The sequence below is a fragment of the Chiloscyllium punctatum genome, chromosome 42 (assembly GCF_047496795.1).
Source record: "Chiloscyllium punctatum isolate Juve2018m chromosome 42, sChiPun1.3, whole genome shotgun sequence".
NCBI lineage: Eukaryota > Metazoa > Chordata > Chondrichthyes > Orectolobiformes > Hemiscylliidae > Chiloscyllium > Chiloscyllium punctatum.
Window position 1 is genome coordinate 53,249,456 of NC_092780.1, and position 20,698 is coordinate 53,270,153.

Here is a 20,698-nt window from a genome sequence, read left to right on the forward strand (position 1 = left end):
CACTCCCTAGAACCTTCCCATTAAGTGTATAAATGCTGCTAAGATTTGCTTTCCCAAAATGCAGCACCTCGCATATATCTGAATTAAAATCCATCTACCACTTCTCAGCCCATTGGCCCATCTGGTCCATATCCTGTTGTAATCTGAAGTAACCCTCTTCGCTGTCCACTACACCTCCAAATTTGGTGCCATCTGCAAACTTACTAACTGTACCTTTTATGCTCACATCCAAATCATTTATGTAAATGACAAAAAGTTGAGGGCCCAGCACTGATCCTTGTGGCAATCCACTGGTCACAGGCCTCCAGTCTGAAAAACAACCCTCCACCACCACACTCTGTCTTCTACCTTTGAGTCAGTTCTGTATCCAAATGATTAGTTCTCCCTGTATTCCATGAGATCTAACCTTGCTAATCAGTCTCCCATGTGGAACCTTGTCAAACGCCTTACTGAAGTCCATATAGATCACATCTACTACTCTGCCCTCATCAATCTTCTTTGTTACTTCAAAAAACTCAATCAAGTTTGTGAGACATGATTTCCCATGCACAAAGCCATGTTGAATATCCCGAATCAGTCCTTGCATTTCCAAATACATGTACATCCTGGATCTCAGGATTCCCTCCAACAACTTGCCCACCACGGAGGTCAGGCTCACCGGTCTATAGTTCCCTGGCTTGTCTTTACCACCCTTCTTAAACAGTGGCACCACGTTTGCCAACCTCCAGTCTTCCGGCACCTCACCTCTGACTATCGATGATACAAATATCTCAACAAGAGGCCCAGCAATCACTTCTCTAGCTTACCACAGAGTTCTCTGGTACACCTGATCAGGTCCTGGGGATTTATCCACCTTTAACCATTTCAAGACATCCAGCACTTCCTCCTCTGTAATCTGGACATTTTGCAAGATGTCACCATCTATTTCCCTACAGTCTATATCTTCCATATCCTTTTCCACAGTAAATACTGATGCAAAATATTCATTTAGTATCTCCTCCATTTTCTGTGGCTCCACACAAAGGCCGCCTTGCTGATCTTTGAGGGGCCCTATTCTCTCCCTACTTACACTTTTGTCCTTAATATATTTGTAAAACCCTTTGGATTCTCCTTAATTCTATTTGCCAAAGCTATCTCATGTCCCCATTTTGCCCTCCTGATTTCCCTCTTAAGTATACTCCTACTGCCTTTATACTCTTCTAAGTTTTCACTCGATCTATCCTGTCTATACCTGATATATCCTTCCTTATTTTTCTTAACCAAACTCTCAATTTCTTTAGTCATCCAGCATTCCCGATACCTACCAGCCTGACAGGAATATACTTTCTCTGGATTCTTATTATCTCATTTCTGAAGGCTTCCCATTTCCAGCTGTCAATTTACCTGTGCACATCTGCCCTCAATCAGCTTTCAAAAGTTCTTGCCTAATACCGTCAAAATTGGCCTTTCTCCAATTTAGAACTTCAACTTTTAGATCTGGTCTATCCTTTTCCATCACTATTTTAAAACAAATAGAATTATGGTCGCTGGCCCCAAAGTGCTCCCCACTGACACCTCAGTCACCTGCCCTGCCTTATTTCCCTAGAGTAGGTCAAGTTTTGCACCTTTTATAGTAGGTACATCCACAGACTGAATCAGAAAATTATCTTGTACACACTTAAGAAATCCCTCTCCATCTAAACCTTTAACACTATGGCAGTCCCAGCCAATGCTTGGAAAGTTAAAATCCCCCATCATAACCACCCTATTATTCTTACAGATAGCGGAGATCTCCTTACAAGTTTGTTTCTCAATTTCCCTCTGACTATTGGGAGGTCTATAATACAATCCCAATAAGGTGATCATCCCTTTCTTATTTCTCAGTTCCACCCAAATAATGTCTCTGGACGTATTTCCGGGAATATCTTCCCTCAGCACAGCTGTAATGCTATCCCTTATCAAAAATGCCACTCCCCCTCCTCTCTTGCCTCCCTTTCTATCCTTCCTGTAGCATTTCTATCCTGGAACATTAAGCTGCCAGTCCTGCCCATCCCTGAGCCATGTTTCCGTAATTGCTATGATATCCCAGTCCCATGTTCCATATACTGCCAAATTTCCTGTTCCATCGTTTCTCCTCTTCCCAACACACATACTCATGCCCTCAATGTCCCTCCTTCCCTTTCTTGCACACACCCTTTCTCCCTCATCTATATACTCTCTGTCCATCACACATACCCTCTATCCTGCTCTCCCCTACTCACACACACATACTCTCTCACCCTCACTCCAACAGATATATTCTCTCTCTTCCTCACTCACTATCTCCCATATACACGAGGTCATGCTGGGAAATGCAAGCTTTACTTCTGCAACAGTATCCCCTAAACCCCCTGCCCTTCAGATCTGAGTAGATGGGATGGAAAGGGTGCTGATGTAGGAGGGAAACTATGATGCACGAATATTTGCAGAAATAAATAGGAATGACAGTACACACTTAATGGAAAATACAGTGGCTCAACACAGAGACTGAAGGGTGCAAACATAGAACTTAAATATTTTGAGTGGAAATAAATAAAGTCACACAAATGGCCCATCACTATTTCTGGTTTCACCGATAGAGTTATAGCGTACAAGATATATTGCAGAAAGTGTAACAATATTATGGATACCCCATTATGTACGTTTAAACTCTGATAGGTGTATAGATTTTTAAAGATGATGTCATTCTCATCAACTATTTTTGAAATATTGGGATTCGTTCAATCAGAGCTGTAAAGGTTAGGAAAGATTTAATGAGGGTATTTAAAATTATGAACACTTTGTTCAGGTGAAGAGGTAAAGGCTGTTTCTTTCCTGAGTTCGATGGTAGCTCAAACTGAGTTTCCCCAAGCTGCACTGTAAAGGGCAGTCACCAATCAATGGTCCAGAGGGGATGCTGACTGGACAGTGAAGGATGATGGCTGGGCTTTCGAAGCCTGAGGAACTGTGAGGTCTAGCAGTACAGAAATACTGAGTCAGTATGAGGGTGGCACGGTGGCTCAGTGGTTAGCACTGCTGCCTCACACTGCCAGGGACCTGGGTTCGATTCAACCCTCTGGTCACTCTCTGTGTAGAGTTTGCACATTCTCCCCATGTCAGTGTGGGTTTCCTCTGATAATCCAAAGATGTGCAGGCTTGGTGGATTAGCCATGGGTAACGCAGAGTTACAGAGATGGGGGTGGGTCTGAGTGGGATGCTTTTTGGAGGTTTGCTATGGGCTGAATGGCCTACTTCCACACTGTAGGGATTCTATGAGAAGGAGCTGCACCCTGCCATGCCAATGTAAGGGAGAGACAGGTAGCTTCCTACTTGGAGCATTCTCTCAGCATTTATCGAAGATTTTATTGAAAGAAAATGGGCACAGCCACCAGCTCAATATTGTGGAGGGAAACCTGCAGCCACTGGGGTACCTCAGGCTGCCTGGATTGGCAATCTGCCACCTCCAGACCATCCCCAGACAGGCAGCTCAAACACTATCCATGCCCTCTGGGTAAGGGTGTGGGAAAGGGTGTGATAGAGAGTGACTGCACACAGACTGAAACATTTCTCTGAGGATCCTCTGATCAATCCTTTTCACTCTCCTTTTAGTTCCATTTCCCGCTTGCTGCTTCCGAACAGGTCGCCATTCCAGCCGTGACTCAGCCTTTCGGGAAGTGGCTCAGGTTTAGGCTATTGCTGGAAAGATGGCCCATCACCTCAATGATGTGATAATAAACCCACACATTCACTTCTTTTCCCACTCCCATATCAGGGCCGAGTGTGAACAAAGGGGTTTCTTTACACAGAGGATTGTCAGGTTTTCACAGGGAGCAGATGAAGCCGAGAATGTTGTGTTTTAGAACATAGAAGATCGAAAAGTACAGCACAGACCAGGCCCTTCACCCTACGATGCTGTGCCGAGGATTAGTCCTAATGTGAAATAAAATAACCTGACCTATGCCCCCCACAATTCACTGGTGTCCACGTGCATGTCCAGCAGGTGCTGAAATATCCCGACTGACTCTGCTTCCACCACCACCGCTAGCAACACATTCCATACATTCACAACTCTCTGCATAAAGAAACTACCTCGGACGTCTCTTCTATACCTTCCTCCTAATATCTTAAAACTATGACCCCTCGGCCCAGTCAATCCTGCCCTGGGGAGAAGTCTCTGGCTATTGACTCTATCCATGCCTCTCATTACCTTGTATACCTCGATCAGGTCACCTCTCTTCCTCCTTCTCTTCAGAGAGAAAAGTCTGAGCTTAGTCAAACTCTCTTCATAAGACAAGCCCTCCAGTCCAGGCAGCATCCTGGTAAACCTTTGTTTGCACCCTCTACAAAGACTCTGTATCTTTCCGACAGTAGGGCGACCAGAAATATTCCTAGTGTGGTCTCACCAGGGACTTGTAGAGCTGTAGCAAAACCTCGTGGCATTTAAACTCGATCCCCCTGTTAATGAAAGCCAAAACACCAGATGCTTTCTTAACAAACATATCCACTTGGGTGGCAACTTTGAGGAATCTATGTTCTTGAACACCAAGATCCCTCTCCTCCTCCACACTGCCAAGAATCCTGTCTTTAATCATATATTCAGCATTTGAGTTTGACCTTCCAAAATGCATCACTTTGCATTTATCCAGGTTGAACTCCATCTGCCATTTCTTAGCCCAGCTCTGCATCTTGTCAATGTCACACTATAGCCTGCAATAGCCCTCAATACTATCAACAGCACTTCCAACCTTTGTGTCATCGGCAGGTTTGGTAACGCACCCCTCAATCTCTTCCTCCATTTCATTTATAAAATCTACAAAGAGCAGAGGCCCGAGAATAGAGCCCAGAGGGACCCCACACAACACTGACCTCCAGGCAGAATACTTTCCATCTGCAACCACTCCCTGCTTCCTGTATTCCTGACGAAGGGCTTTTGCCTGAAACGCCGATTTTACTGCTCCTCGGATGCTGCCTGAACTGCTGTGCTTTTCCAGCACCACTCTAAACGAGACTCTGCTTTCTGTCTGCCAACCAATTCTGAATCCAGATTGCCAAATCTCCCTGTATCCCATACTTCCTGACTTTATGAATGAGCCTACCATAGGGAACCTTACCAAGTGCTTTGCTGAAGTCCATGTACACCACATCCACTGCTCGACCTTCGTCGACATGTCTTGTCATCTGCTCAAAGAACTCAATTAGATTAAATAGGCTCAACCAGCCCCTCACAAAGCCATGCTGACTCCCTTTAATCATGCTATGCTTTTCCAAAAGTCATAAATCCTATCCCTCAGAACTCCTTCAAAAATCTTGCTGACCAGATGTAAGATTGACTGGTCTGTAATTGCCAGGGATTTCCCTCTTACCCTTCTTGAAAAGAGGAACATTTGCCTCCCTCCAATCCTCCAGTATTACTGTGTGGAGAGTGAGGAAGCAAAGATCTTCACCAACGGCCTAGCAACCTCCTTTCTCACTTCCCAGAGCAACCGAGGTTAAATCTGGTCTGACCCTGGGGACTCATCAATCTTAATGTTCACCAAAATGTCCAACACATCAACTTCATCAATCTCGATCTGTTCAAGCCTATATCCTAGCTCCTCAAAGTTGTCATTCACAATTAGGTCCCTTTCTGTAGTGCAAACCAAAGCAAAAAACTAATTTAAGGTTTCCCTTTTCTGCTCATACTCCACGCACAAGTGTCCTACACTGTCACTGATCGGCCCTCCCTTCTCCCTGATCATTCTCTTATTCCTCACGTAGGAGTTTTATGGAGAAGGAGGTTAAAGGTTGAGGCCAGGTTCAAGAGGTCACTCTGGCACGCTGCATGAGGGAGCTACAGCCACTTGAAAATGGCAATGGACACATTGTTTGGAAATATCTTTGATGGGGTGTATGAATAGGAGCCATGTTAGGGGATTATTTCAGGGAAGTTACTGAGGATAATTACACATTTGTGCTGAAACGTAGCAGAGGACAGGTAGAATAAAAGGGAGACAATTTACAAGGAATTATGCCAAATGTACTGCACAGAAATAGGTCACATGACACAACTGACCAACGTCAATGTCCATGTTCCACATGAGCCTATTCCCAGGCTCCTTCATCTCACCCGATCAATGTCTCCTTCTATTCCTTCTCCCTCATGTGTTGATCTAGCTTTCCTCTTAGATGCAGCAAGGTTATTCACCTCATGTATCCCCTCTGGTAGTGAGTTCCACAAACTAACCGTTCTAAGTAAAGATGTTACATCAATAAAAATAAATGCAAGATCCGACGGCTTCATTGAGTTTCCAACTGCTCAGAAAACATAGCTTAAGGGAGGATGGAGTGGGTGTAAGAAGGATTATAATAAACCTCCATCCATAAAAAAAGGTATGTGGTGTGACCTCAAAAATAATAGCATTGGCTTTCCATGTGATTTCACCTGATCGAGACTTAAAACCCCCACAAACATCACAAAGGAACTCAAACCCCCAAATGAAACTGGAAATTAGGAAACAGAAATGCTGTTTGTGATGAACATAAATGGGAGATAAAAAGGGCCAATATTGATTTTTTGTCACTGACTGGAAGGGTGTTTCTGAGGGATCTGTCGGTGTGGTCTGTAAGAGTGGGATTTATTGGGAACATTGAATGTCAAAGGCAGATCATTAATTTCCCTTTTATTGAAGATTGGTACTCAGGTGATATAAATGTTACTTGCCATTTATCAACCCAAGCCTTACAGATCACACACACAGATCCCTCATAAATATCCTGGGGCATTGACCAAAAGCTGGGCCAGCCACATACATATCATAGCTCCAGGAGCAAGTTGGGAATTCGATCACAAGTGACTCACCTCTGACTCTCAATGTTACCACCATCAACAAGGCACAAGTCGAGCATGTGTTTGAGTGCTATCTACTTGTCTTGATCAATGTAGCTGTAGCAACATTTAATAGTTTGATACCTCAGGGCAAAGCAGATCATTTCATTGATAACCTATCCATCAACTTAAACTTTTATTCTCTCCACCATCAGCATAATGTGGCTGGAGTGTGTACCATGTGCTTGATGCACTGCAACAGCTCTCCAAGCCTCTTTCTAGAAATACTTATGGAGCCCACAACCTCTGCATCCAAGAGGAACAAGAATTTATCCAGTTCTTGCTTCTTTGGCCATGACCTGCTTCAATGATGTGAATGGTGGTGAACATTGCACCAGCATCAGTGAACATCCCCACTTCTGACCTTATGATAGAGGGAAGATCATTGATGAAGCAGATGGTTGGTCCGAGGACAGTCGCAGAGGAACAGTCGCTGAGTGACAGCCAGCCATCACATCTCCAACCAGAGAAAGTTATCCCCTGATTCCTCCTGATTTCAGTTTGGACAGGGCACTTTGTGCCAGCTTTGTCAAATGGCACCTTGGCATCAACACAATCACGCTCATGTCACATCCAGAACATTGGGGACTAGATTGGATTTGTCCTGCTTCCTGCAAATAATCGGACATGAAGATGGCCAATAATCCACATTGTCCAAATGGTGTGACAATTGAACCTATACTGAAAATTGTTCTGAATTAAACAATGTAGGATAATGTGTAAGTCTCGTTATACTAATCAATACTACACAATATCAGTGATGCCTGTGAGAGGCGACATTTTCAAAATTCAGATTGAGTCTGCAAGATTTTAAGAATGTTGTTCCCTAATTATTGAAGCACAAAGTGTAAATAGTTAATAAATGTCGCTCACCAGAATGAGGACAGACTTATTTCTCCCTCCAACCTCAGTAATAATAGGTTTGTAGGATGATTACAAAACAGACAGATCTCACTACAAATGATATTCGATTAATCATTGGTAAGGCCTCATTTAAAGGTTTGATTTGGTTTCTTTATTCTCTGCTGTTGTTTGTGAAGCCAGGATTCAAATTCTGTTTTTATAGAAAACCTTCTGACTTTGCCCCCCAACCTGAAGTCTGAAAGTATTTCAGAATAAAGGTGTTCCTCACATGAAAGACCAAGGGAGCACGAGTCCCTAACCATGGGGGAGGGAGGGTACTCGATCAGGGGATATGCAGTTGGGCAGAGTGCCTGAAAGCAGGTTATGGTGATGGGAAGCCTGGAACAGAGAAAGGCTGGGTGGTATGATTTGGTGAGAGCAGGCTTGAAAGTGACCATACAGGTAGGAGCTAGTGGTCTGACAGGAAGGCAGGAAGTGGGCCTGTGAAAGAAATGAAACGTTCTGAAAATGTAAAACATTTTAGAGGATGCTGCAGCTCCACCTTGGAAGGAGTTTGAAAAATACTGCCACCTGTAAAAGCAGCACTGAGAGAGAGAGAGAATAATTTGCATTTATCAGGCAACTTTCAGAACGATGTGCATATATTTGTTGTATAGTTATTGTTTTGGTGGAGGTAATAGGACGGTCAATTTGGGCAAAACAACGTCCCCCAAACAGCAATGTAATCATTTGTTGGCTGAGAGCTTCCAGGTTCTTCTTTGAATAGCTCCATGGTAACCATTGCTTACCCAAGGGGAGATGAGATCTGGCTTTAACTTTCTTCTGAAAGACAGCAGTTCCAACAATCAGCACTCCCTCAGGTTTTTGAGCCTTGACTCTGTGCTCATATCTCTAGAGAGATATTTGAACTCATGACCTTTTGGCTCAGAGATGTGAATGCTGTTTACTGGGGCCACAGCTACAAATACAAGATCACTATAGACAGTGGATACTTACAGAATTAAAATTCCAAGAGTGTAATTTATGTCATAGGTGTGCCCAATTTGTCACAGTTGGTGTGAGAAAGTGCACATCGATGCACCTGATGTGGAACTAATCCATCTCATGGAGCATTGCCACGTGAAATTAAATCCAAGTGTGGTCTTTAACTGAAGTCGGGTTATCAGTGAACTATAATTCACTCAAAGAATACAGATAGAATTCAGTCCCTACTCTGGGCCAGAGCCTTTTTCTGTGCTGTAGATCTCTATGTCTCGTTAAAGTCACAGACAGGAGAGTATCATGATAGGGACAAGTTTGTGTTGACATTTTACATTGTAAATGTTGACATCAAAATTCCCAGGACAGTAGGTTTTCAGGAGAGCAGTGTTTCTGTGTCAAATATTATCAGGAAAATTAATCTCTCAACTATTGGGATCTGGAACCATTGAGAAAAGGATCTTAGGTCTGGCAGTGCCAGAACAAGAGAGACAGGTTTCGGACTGTTTGGAGTGTCACGGTACAGATTCTCCAGAATGATACCAGGGCTTCAAGATGAACTTTGGTGCAGTTTAATCGAGGATAAGAATTTGAAGGAGGACTTCAAAACAATAGAGAATAATCTGAGGCTTGGAGCTAGGCCTGTGGGAACAGGTTCAAAGTTTGGGAGAAGATTTGTAGCTCGGGTGCTCGTTGTTGTGGTTCTGTTCGCCGAGCTGGGAATTTGTGTTGCAGACGTTTCGTCCTCTGTCTAGGTGACATCCTCAGTGCTTGGGAGCCTCCTGTGAAACACTTCTGTGATGTTTCCTCCGGCATTTGTAGTGATTTGAATCTGCCGCTTCCGGTTGTCAGTTCCAGCTGTCCGCTGCAGTGGCCGGTATATTGGGTCCAGGTCGATGTGCTGATTGATTGAATCTGTGGATGAGTGCCATGCTCCGAGGAATTCCCTGGCTGTTCTCTGTTTGGCTTGTCCTACAATAATAGTGTTGTCCCAGTCGAATTCATGTTGCTTGTCATCTGAGTGTGTGGCTACTAAGGATAGCTGGTCGTGTCGGTTCGTGGCTAGTTTGTGTTCATGGATGCGGATCGTTAGCTGTCTTCCTGTTTGTCCTATGTAGTGTTTTGTGCAGTCCTTGCATGGGATTTTGTAGACTACATTGGTTTTGCTCATGCTGGGTATCGGGAAGCGGCAGATTCAAACCACTATAAATGCCGGAGGAAAGATCACAGAAGCCCTTCACAGGAGGCTCCCAAACACTGAGGATGTCACCTAGACAGAGGACAAAACGTCTGTGACACAAATTCCCAGCTCGGCGAACAAACCACAATAGTGGGAACAGATTATGAATTTTCATAGAGAAAGAGAAGAGAAATTCCCACAAGGTGCAGGATGTCAACTGAATTCTAAGACTTTGATTGGTTCATTTTTGTTAGTTAAGATTATTAAGATATATGGTTCAAACACAAGGAAAGATAACTAAGATACACATTAACCACAAAGTAACTGAAAGGAGATGAAAGACAGCCTTCTGTAGCCACATGCTTCATTGAAAACCAGAGTCGAGACTATGGTGCTGGAAAAGCCCAACAAGTCAGGCAGGATCCGAGGATCAGGAGAATTGACGTTTCAGGCATAAGCCCTTTATCAGGAATGAGGCTTGTGGGCCGGGATGGATGAGAGATAAATGGGAATGGGGAGGAGGCTGGGAGGAAGGTAGCTGGGAATGTGATTGGAAGATGAAGGTGGGGGTGAAAGATATTAGGTCGGAGAGGAGGGTGGAGCGGATAGGTGGGAAGGAAGATGGACAGGTCTAGAGGGCGGTGCCGAGTTGGAAGCTTGAGACTGGGATAAGGTGGGGGAGGGGAAATGAAGAAACTAGTGAAATCCGCATTAATCCCATGTGGTTGCAGGGTCCCAAGGTGGAAGGTGAGGAGTTCTTCCTCCAGGTGTTGTGTGGTTAGGGTTTGGCAATGGAGGAGGCCCAGGACCTACATGTCCTTGGTGGAGTGGGAGGGGGAGTTAAAGTGTTGGGTCACGGGGCAATGGGGGTGGATTGGGTGTCCCAGAGATGTTCTTTGAAACATTCCACAATTTGGCGGCCTGTTTTCCCGATGTAGAGGAGACCACATCAGATGCAATGGATACAGTAGATGGCGTATGTGGAAGTTCCAGGTAAATTTCTGTTAGATGTGGAAGGCTTCTTTGGGGCCTTGAATGGAGGTGAGGGGGGAGGTGTGGACGCAGGTTTTGTACTTCTTGCATTGGCAGGGAAAGGTGCTGGGAGTGGGTACATTCTTTTATGTCTGATATGGTGGAGAATGAGCATTTGTTGAGTGTGTGAATTCTCCTGAGGATGTAAAAGAGCAGAGGTCCTTTGCAGGTCTGGGAGAGTCTATAATATCCAAGGCTGCCCCTACTCCCCTTATTGAACAAGGGAACGACATTTGCTGTAATCCAGTCTTCTGGCACTATTCCTGTAGACAATGATGACATAAAGATCAGTGCCAATCTCCACCCTGGCTTCCCAGAGAATCCTAGGATTAATCCCATCCAGCTCAGGTGCCTTACCTATTTTTACACTTTCCAGAACTGCTGACACCTCCTCCTTGTTAACCTCAATCCCATCCAATCTAGTAGTTAGGTCAATGGTGTGCTCCCCCTGCCAGACGTGGGAGATCAGGAAGCAGTCCAGTGGCCCTGACGACTATGTTTGCCGGAAGTGTGACCGGCTGCAGCTCCTCACAGACCACATTGTTCAGTTGGAGCAGCAGTTGGACACACTGAGGAGCATACAGTGGGCAGAGTGTGTGGTAGACCCTACTAACAGGTACACCATTTTGGATATTGTTGAGGAGGCTGGCCTCAGAGGGGAGTATAACAGCAGCAGCCGGGTTTGTGGCACCACAACTGGCTCTGTTGTATATCAGGGTCAGTCAACATCCAGACAAGTGACAGTGATGGGAGACTCGCTAGTTGGGGCACACACGCGGGCATTTCTGTGGTCGCGTTTGAGATTCCAGGATGGTATGTTCCCTCCTTGGTTCCAGGGTCAAGGACATCTCTGAATTGTTGCACAAAATTCTTAAGGAGGAGGGTATGAAGCCAGAGATCATTGTGCACATTGGTACCAATGACATAGGTAAAAAGAGGGATGAGGTCCTGCAGAGTGAGTGCAGGAAGTTAGGAAAGAGCTGAAAAGCGTTATGTAATCAGGGATAGGAGAGTGTGGTTGTGCGTGAGACAGGTTGAGGGATCCAGGAAGTAGAGTTGCAGGAGCCTCAGCCCCTGTCCTTGTCAACCAGGTTCAAGATGTTTGCTCCCTGTGTGTGGACGGGAATAGGGACTGCAGGGAGAATGAGCTGACTGCAGCACTACAGTGCAGGGAGCCATTCAAGGGGAGGAAGAGAAGAGAAATATTGTTGTAATTGGGGATAGTGCAGTTAAAGGCATAGACACTGTTCTCTGTGACCAGGATTGAGAGTCCCGATGGTTGTGTTCCCTGCCCAGAGCTTGGGTCCAGGATATCTCATCTGGGCTGCATAGTGGGCGGGTAAAGATCCAGTGGTTGTGGTCCATGTAGTATCAATGACATAGATAACACTAGGGCAGACAGTCTGATAAGGGAGTATTAACAGAGAGGAGCTAAACTAAATAATAAGACCAAAAAGGTAGCAGTCTCTGGATTACTACCTGAGCCATGAGTTAATTAGCACAGGGTTGATAAGATTAAGCAGGGAGATGCATGGCACAAAAACTGGTGTGGGAGAAATCTGGTTGAATTGAGACATTGACATCGGTATTGGGAAAGAAAGGACCTGGTCTGGAGGGATCAGAGACCAAGTGAATCACATAACTAGGGCTGTAGACAGGGTTTTAAACTCAACCATGAGGGCTGAAATGCTCTTTTCTTTAATCCTCAGCTGTTGGTTTTCACCTTGTAGAATCTTGTCACAAGGTTATTCTGTCTGGTTCTCTAAAGTTCAGCTCTTTCAGTTGTGGTCTGTCTGCACCAGCAGCCTCCTTAAAGCTGAGCCTGAAGAAACCTTCAGCTCTCCACTACTGCCAGTGTGTAGGATTCCGCTAAATGGACTCCACACTGTTTGTCACCATGCTGTAAGTTAGTGGGGTGGGGTGGGGGGGGTGGGAGCTCAGTTATGGGGCAAATTAGAGAACCCGAATCAAAGGAAGAGAGAAGAGTGCAGAACTCAGGATAGGTTATTAAAATCTCCAGCACAGACACAAACAGGACATGGTTTAGAGGTCCCTGTGTTGGACTGGGATGTACAAAGTTAAAAATCACACAACACCAGGTTCTCGTCCAACAGGTTTAATTGGAAGCACTAGCTTTCGGAGCGTCGCTCCTTCATCAGGTGATTGTGGAGGACACAATTGTAAGGCACAGAATTTATAGCAAAAATTTACAGTGTGATGTATCTGAAATACATTGAAACACACCTGGATTGTCTGTTGAGTCTTTCATCTGTTCGAATACAGTGATAGTTTCACTTCTTTCATGTGTAAATCACAAAACCTTTTTTTAAAAGTTGCATTCTCAGGTTAGCTGTTAACAATGGTGATAGCTAGACAATATGTTGAAGGTGTTGGCCCCCTGTGTTCTCTGTCTATGACCTGATGTTTAGATTGATTCTAATCTAAAAGGTGAGATAACAGAGTTTTACATAAATTGATGCAGTTTTTGAGCTCAGAGTTCTACATGAATGTGTGCAGTTTTTGAGCAAAGTACAATGTAATTCTGTAAGTACAAATTCACCCCACAAAATATATGTGTGCATGTGGGTCTTTGTGTCTGTCTGTGTGTGTGTCTGGGGTGGGGGTTGTGAGTGTGAGAGAGAGTGTATATGTGTGTGTAGTGAGTGTAGAGTGTCTTACGTCTGTGAGGGGGTGCATGTGTGGGTGTGGGAGTGTGTGTGCGTGTCTGGGGTGGGAAGTTGTGAGTGTCTGTGAGGGAGTGTATATATGTGTGTGCATGAGTGTAGAGTGGTCTAAGTCTCTGACAGGATGCCTGTGGGAGTGTGTGTGTCTGTAAGAGTGTGTGTGAGTATCTGTGTGCGTGTCTGTGTATATGTGTGTCCGTGTGTATGTGTGTGTATTGGAGTGCCTGTGTGTGTGTATAGAGCAATGGTGGTCACCTGTAATGTGCCATGACCCCAAGTTCCCGGTTGAGGCCCTCCCTATGGGTACCGAACTTAGCTATCAGCCTCTGCTCGGCCACTTTTCACTGCTGGCTGTCCCGAAATCCGCCTTGGAGGGTGGTCATCCGAAGGTCTGAGGTCGAATGTCCTGGACCACTGAAGTGTTCCCCAACTGGGAGGGAACCCTCCTGTCTGTTGATTGTTGTGCGGTGCCCATTCATCCGTTGTCGTAGCCTTTGCTCGGTTTCCCCAATGTACCATGCCTCAGGGCATCCTTGCCCACAACGTATAAGATAGACAACGTTGGCTGAGTCACATGAATACCTGCCATGTATAAGGTGGGAGGTGTCCCCACGTGTAATGGTAGTATCTATGTCCACAATCTGACACGTCTTGCAGCGCCTACCGTGACAGGGTTGTATGGAGTTGTCCTGAGAGCCGGGCAGTTTGCTACGAACAATGATCCGTTTGAGGTTTGGCGGTTGTTTAAAGGTGAGCATTGGAGGTGTGGGGAAGGTCTTGGTGAGGTGCTCATCCTCATTGATAATGTGTTGCAGGTCACGAAGAACATGGCGTAGTTTTTCAGCTCCTGGGAATTACTGAACAACGAAGGGTACCCTGTCGGTTGCAGCACGTGTCTGTCTCCTGAGGAGGTCATTACGGTTCCTTGCTGTGGCACGTCGGAACTGACGGTTGATGAGTTGGGCATCGTTCCCGTTCTTGTGCGGGCATTCAACAGTACTTCCAGGTGTCCGTCATGTTCTTTCTCATCTGAGCAGATGCGGTGTTTGCATAGGGCTTGTCCATAGGGGATAGCTGTTTTAATATGTTTTGGGTGGAAGCTGGAGAAGTGTAGCATTGTGAGGTTGTCTATGGGTTTGCGGTAGAGTGTGGTGCTGAGGTGCCCATCCTTGATGGAGAAGCATGTGTCCAAGAATGAGACAGATAGTCGAGAGTAGTCCATGGTGAGTTTGATGGTGGGATGAAACTTGTTGATGTCACTGTGTAGTTTTATCAGTGACTCCTCACCATGGGTCCAGAGGAAGGAAATGTCATCAATGTACCTGGTGTACAATGTTGGTTGGAGATTCTGCATAGAGCAGAAGTCTTGTTCGAAACTGTGCATGGAGATGTTGGCATATTGGGGTGCAAATGTGGTCCCCATGGCTGTTCCGTGTGTCTGGATGAAGAATTGGTTGTCAAAGGTGAAGACGTTGTGATCGAGGATAAAGCAGATAAGTTAGAGGATGGTGCTCGGAAATGAGCAGTTGTTGGTGTTGAGTACTGAGGCTGTTGCCGGGATGCCATCATTGTGAGGGATGCTGGTGTAGAGTGCGGAAATGTCCATTGTGACGAGGAACGTTCCCGGTTCGACTGGTCCGTGGATTCTGAGTTTCCACAAAAAATCTGTGGTGTCACGACAGGGGCTTGGGATCTCCTGTACAATAGGTTTCAAGATTCCTTCAACATAGCCGGAGAGATTCTCACACAGGGTCCCATTACCCGATACGATGGGACGTCCTGGTGTGTTGGTTTTGTGCACCTTTGGAAGGCAGTATATTATGAACCATTATAATGAAAAGATTGTTTCATTTTCCCCTGATTCTTAACCAAATTACAATGAAATACATATAATATATGTACAAAACATCAGTATTTGTTCAATCTTATCCATACTTTATCCGTTAAATTCTCGATAATGTATCTGCTGTCACATTGTTACAACCCGCGACATGGACAATGTGGAAATTAAAAGTCTGCAACACAAGACCCCAATGAAATGGTCTCATTTGCTTGTCTTTAAACCATTCCAAGAATGTAAGAGGATTGTGATCTGTGTACCCAACTGTCTCCGACACATTGTCATGACATTAACATTAAAACGTTGTAAGGCCAGTACCAAACTCAATAGTTCCTTTTCAATCATAGAGTATTTTCTGTGGTGGGTGTTGAGTTTCTTTGAAAAGTAACTGACTGGCAGTTCAATTCCACCATGACCTTCCTGTATCAGTTCCAACTCCAATGTCACTAACATCAATTGCAGTTTGAAGGGTTTCAAAAAGGTTGGTGTAGCTGAAACTGGTGCGATGGTTAATACTGTTTTCAAATAGTCCAATGTCTCCTGGCATTGTTCTGTCCACCAAAATGTTGTCTTCTCCTTCAGCAAATCTGTTAACGGTGAGACGACACTGGTGAAGGTTGGAACAAACTTCCAGGAAAATCCGCTTCATCCAAAAATCGAAGCATCTCTTTCTTCAAGGTTGGTTGTGGAAATTCCTCGATATCCTTCATCTTTGTTTTCCTTCGGGTCAATCTTCCATTACCAATGTTCTGTCCCAAGAACATCACCTTTGCCTTCGCTCATCCTGTTTTCTGTAAGTTTATTATCAGTTTTGCTTCTGAGAACCGCTCAAAGAGCTCTGCCAGCTGTACCATGTGATCGTTCCATGACTCCCTAAAGATCATTACACCATCCAGACAGACTGTACAGTTTGTTAACCCACCTTTCCAATGTCTGTTCCTGAGTCTTTGGGATGTAGTGGGTACGTTCTTCATTCCAAAGGACATCACTTTGAATTGATAAAGCCCATGTGGGGTTACAAACGCAGAAATTTATTTCACTCTCACTGATAAAGATACCTGCCAATACCACGCAGTAAGTCTAACTTTGTGATGTAACTGGTTTGCCCAACTTTCTCTATACTGTCCTCCAATCTTGGTTCTGGGTTGGAGTCTGATTTTGTTACGGCGTTGACCTTCCAATAATCCACATAGAATTGTTGAGTCCCGTCGGGTTTGGGAAGTTCGGCGATTGGTGAACTCCACTCACTCGGACTCAGTCCGATGATATCCTCATTGAGGATCACATGCACCTCCTTCTGGACCTGTGTGTCTTTGAAAGGATTAAGTCTGTAGGGGTGTTGTTTTATCGGAACAGCATTCCCTCCATCTCCCTCATGTACAATAGCATTAGTCCTCCCCATCTTATTCCTGCATGTGTCCTCATCCTGCAGCAACAAGCCTTTCAACTGGGTTCTTTGTTCCTGAGACACAGCTCACTAACCTATCCCACTCCTCAAGGACTCCCTCATTCTTTAATGTAATTTGAGACACATCAAACTCCACTACATCTGGATTGGATTCCGCACTCTGAGGGACAGTAACTAACACCTGTTCCTCCATTTCCTTCTCTCTATTATCATAAGGTTTCAACATCTTCACATGACGGACCCGATACAGATTTTTTTTTCCGATCCGGCATCTTTCCCAGATAGTTTACCTGGCTCAGCTTTTGCTCAATTTGATCAGGATCGCTAAACCTTGCTTCGGAAGGATCTCTGATCACTCGTGACAATATTAATAAGTCATCCCAACGGGAAAACATTCAAATTCCAGAATGTTCACTGACACCTGCTTCATTCTACACTGTGCCCTCTTCAGGTGCTGTTGAGCTAACTTGCCAACCTGATTTCCGCTCTCCCTCACCTCTGATATATAATCCAAGGGTGAGATCGCGACTTTGCTCCTGTCAGTTTCTCTTTAAGTAATTTCAAAGACCCTGTCACATCACATCCAAATATAAACTCAAAGGGTTTAAACTGAGTAGATTCATTTGGGGCATCTCGAATGGAGAACAATACAAATGGGATACCTTTATCGTAATCATTCAGGTCATCCTGACAGGATGGTCTTCCCATGATCTTCAGGGTGTGATGCCACCTTTCTACACCTCCCTGGGATTCAGGGGGATACACACTTGATTTCAAGTGCTATCTGCTGAAGCTATCCATGACTTCCTTAAGCAGCCTGAGAGACAAAGAAACTCTGCAGTTGCTGGAATCCAAAACAGACAGGCAGGAGGCTGGAAGGACACAGCAAGCCAGGCAGCATCAGCAGGAGGAGAGTCAGTGTTCCAGATATAACTCTTCTTCAGGACTGGGGGTGGGTGTGGGAGGAGCTGCAGATAAAGGGTGTGGCAGGTGGGGATAGGTGAAGACAGGTAGAGGGTACGACCTGGTTTGGTCAATGGGTGGAATGAATCCGGTTGGGGGCAGGGACCATTGGAAGGGAAGGGAGAGGCTGGGATGGGAGTTGGGGAATGGGAAGGGGGGTTATTTGAAATTAGAGAACTCAATTTTGAGTCCTCCAGGCTGTAGGCTGCCTCGGTGGAAGATGAGGTGTTGTTCCTCCAGTTTGCGCCGTGGTTCATTGTGGCAATGGAAGAGGTCATGTTCAAAAGGGAGTGGTTGGGGGAATTGAAATGGTGGTGACTGGGGGGTCCGGTTGGCCCCTGTGGGCCCGGCTGTGATGCTCGGTGAACAGAATGCCTAAGTTTACATTCAGTCACCCCGATGTAGAGAGGACCACATCGGGAGCACCTGATGCAGTAAACTAGTCTGGAAGAGAGGCAGGTGACTCTCTGTCTCACCTGGAAGGAGTGTTTGTGGCCCTGGGTGGAGGGGAGGGGGCTGGTGTGCCAACTGGTTTGGCATCTTTTCTGGTTGCAGGAGAAGGTACCTGGGGGTTCGGGGGGGGTGGGGGGTCGGTGGGGAGAGTGGGCACAAACCAAGGATTGTTGAAGTGAGTGGTCCTTGTGGAAGGCAGAGAGGGGTGGGGGAGGGGAAGATGTGCTTGGTGGTGGGGTCTAGGTGGAGTTGGCGGAACTGTTTAAGGATAATACGTTGGATGTGGAGATTGGTGGGATGGTGGGTGAGGACAAGGGGGTCTCTGTCTTTATTGCACTAGGGGGTGTTTGGACCAGTGGGACAGTGAATGGAGACGGTGTGGAGGGGCACTGTCTGGGTAACGGAGGGAGGAAAATCACTGTGTTCAAAATATGGGGATATCTGGGATGCTCACGTGTGGAATGTCTCCTCGTCCGAGCACGTGCTGCCGACACAGAGGAATTTGGAGAATGGGATGGAGGACACTGGGTGGAGGGGGGAGTACTCCAGGGAGTTATGGGAGTCTGTGGGTTTGTCACCGGAGTCTGTCACGGAAGATGGAAATGGTGAGGTGAAGAAAGGGGAGGGAGGTGTCTGAGATGGACCGAGTGAGTTTGAGGGTGGGGTGGAAGGTGTGGGTGAAGTCGATGAGCTGCTCCTGTTCAGCCTGGGTGCAGGACACTGCACCGATGCAGTCACCGATGTAACGGTGGAAGAGTTGGGGCACAGTGCCTGTGTAGGTACTGAAGAGGAACTGTTCGATATCACCAACAAAGAGGCAGGTGTAGGCGGGGCCCATTCAGGTGCCCATGGCCACTCCCTTGATTTGAAGGCAATGGGAGGAGGTGAAGGAAAGGGTTTTGAGGTTGGGGACCAGTTCAGCGAGGTGGAGGAGGGTCATGGTGGAGGGGGACTGGATGGGTTTGTTGGAGAGGAAAAAGCAGAGGAAGTGGAGGTCTTCCGTGTGGGGTCTGGATGCATGTACGGACTGTACGTCCATAATGGAGATAAAGCGCTGGGGGCCGGGGAACAGGAAGCTGCTGGAGAGAATAAGGACATGGTTGGAATCACGGATGTCAGTGGGAAGTGCCTGAACTAAGGGGGAGAGGATGGAGTCGAGGTCGATGCCAAGACGACAGGTCAGGCAGGATCGTTGGGCTTGTGGATCAGCCCCTTGGTCTGACTGAATCTCTCTGGGTCATCCATACTGCACAAAGAAAGCTCCTAACTCCTCTCCCACCCGTGTCACTTCCTGTCTGTATGCTCCTGGCAACACAATCTGGTGCACGCCGAACCCATTTCTCCTCGACACTAACCTGCCGTGGTCTCCATTTTCATCTTTAAGATAATTACCCTCAGGAATAGTCTCTGCCTCCTTTTCGGAGTGTGCATCATCTTTTATTGCCTTGTCTTTCTGCTGTAGGTCCATTAGCCTTTCAGGACCAAACACTTCTGCCTGACCCTCTGTCTGTTCAGGTTTGTCCTGCACCGTTACATCAAACAGGGGGTCTGCGAACTGAACCTCAACTCCTTCATCTTGCTCTTTAGTTTCTGCTTCGTGATGTGACTTATGACAGTGGGATATTGTTACTGCACAGTCTGGGAAAATTCCAGGATGTTTTTCTTGTAATTCCTCAGTTCCCTGGTCTTCCTTAGGTTTCTCGACAACAAGGAATCTCACTCCCACCCTGGATCCTACTACATTGTTCCCAAAAACAAACTGGATTCCTGGAACTGACGCTCTGTCAATCACTCCCACTGTAACTTGCCCAGTCTAGAGTTGGCACTCCAACCTGATCTTACATCGGGGAAGGTATGGACATTATTCTGGCAGTTATGTAGTTACTTAGTGTTACAATGTATGCCCGGGACCATGTTCCAGGGCTCCAGTAACAGAGAATGGTAGTGAATTGTGATCGGTTAGTTAAATCCCTGGGAGATGAGCTCATGCTGAAGGTGATGGTGTTAGAATGTGATCGGTTCAATGTGATGGAGGGAACAAGTGTGGCAGACGGTGATCAGGTTAGAAAGGTGAAGCAAGGCAGTGTGATTGGGGATGGTAATGCTCTCACACAGGCACGGGATGGATAACTGTATGAATTGCAGGAGATCAAACAGATTGGGGGAAGTCAGGAAAACATTTTGCTGGCTCCCACAGCTTTAATTTTACAAGATTAAAGTTTAATTTTGTGAAGGACTTTCTGCATTTCCCAGAAATTTTTTTAATACAACATTGAGTGATTCTTCCACAACAAACACTAAATTTCTGTCCATCTGTACCACAACTTCGCATTCTGTTGGGTAACAGGTCAGACAGAGTGCAAATAAGTTCATCTCTTAATATTAGGGACTGGTTAAATCCTGTATCTCTCAAAATTATAACTTCTTTCCTTTC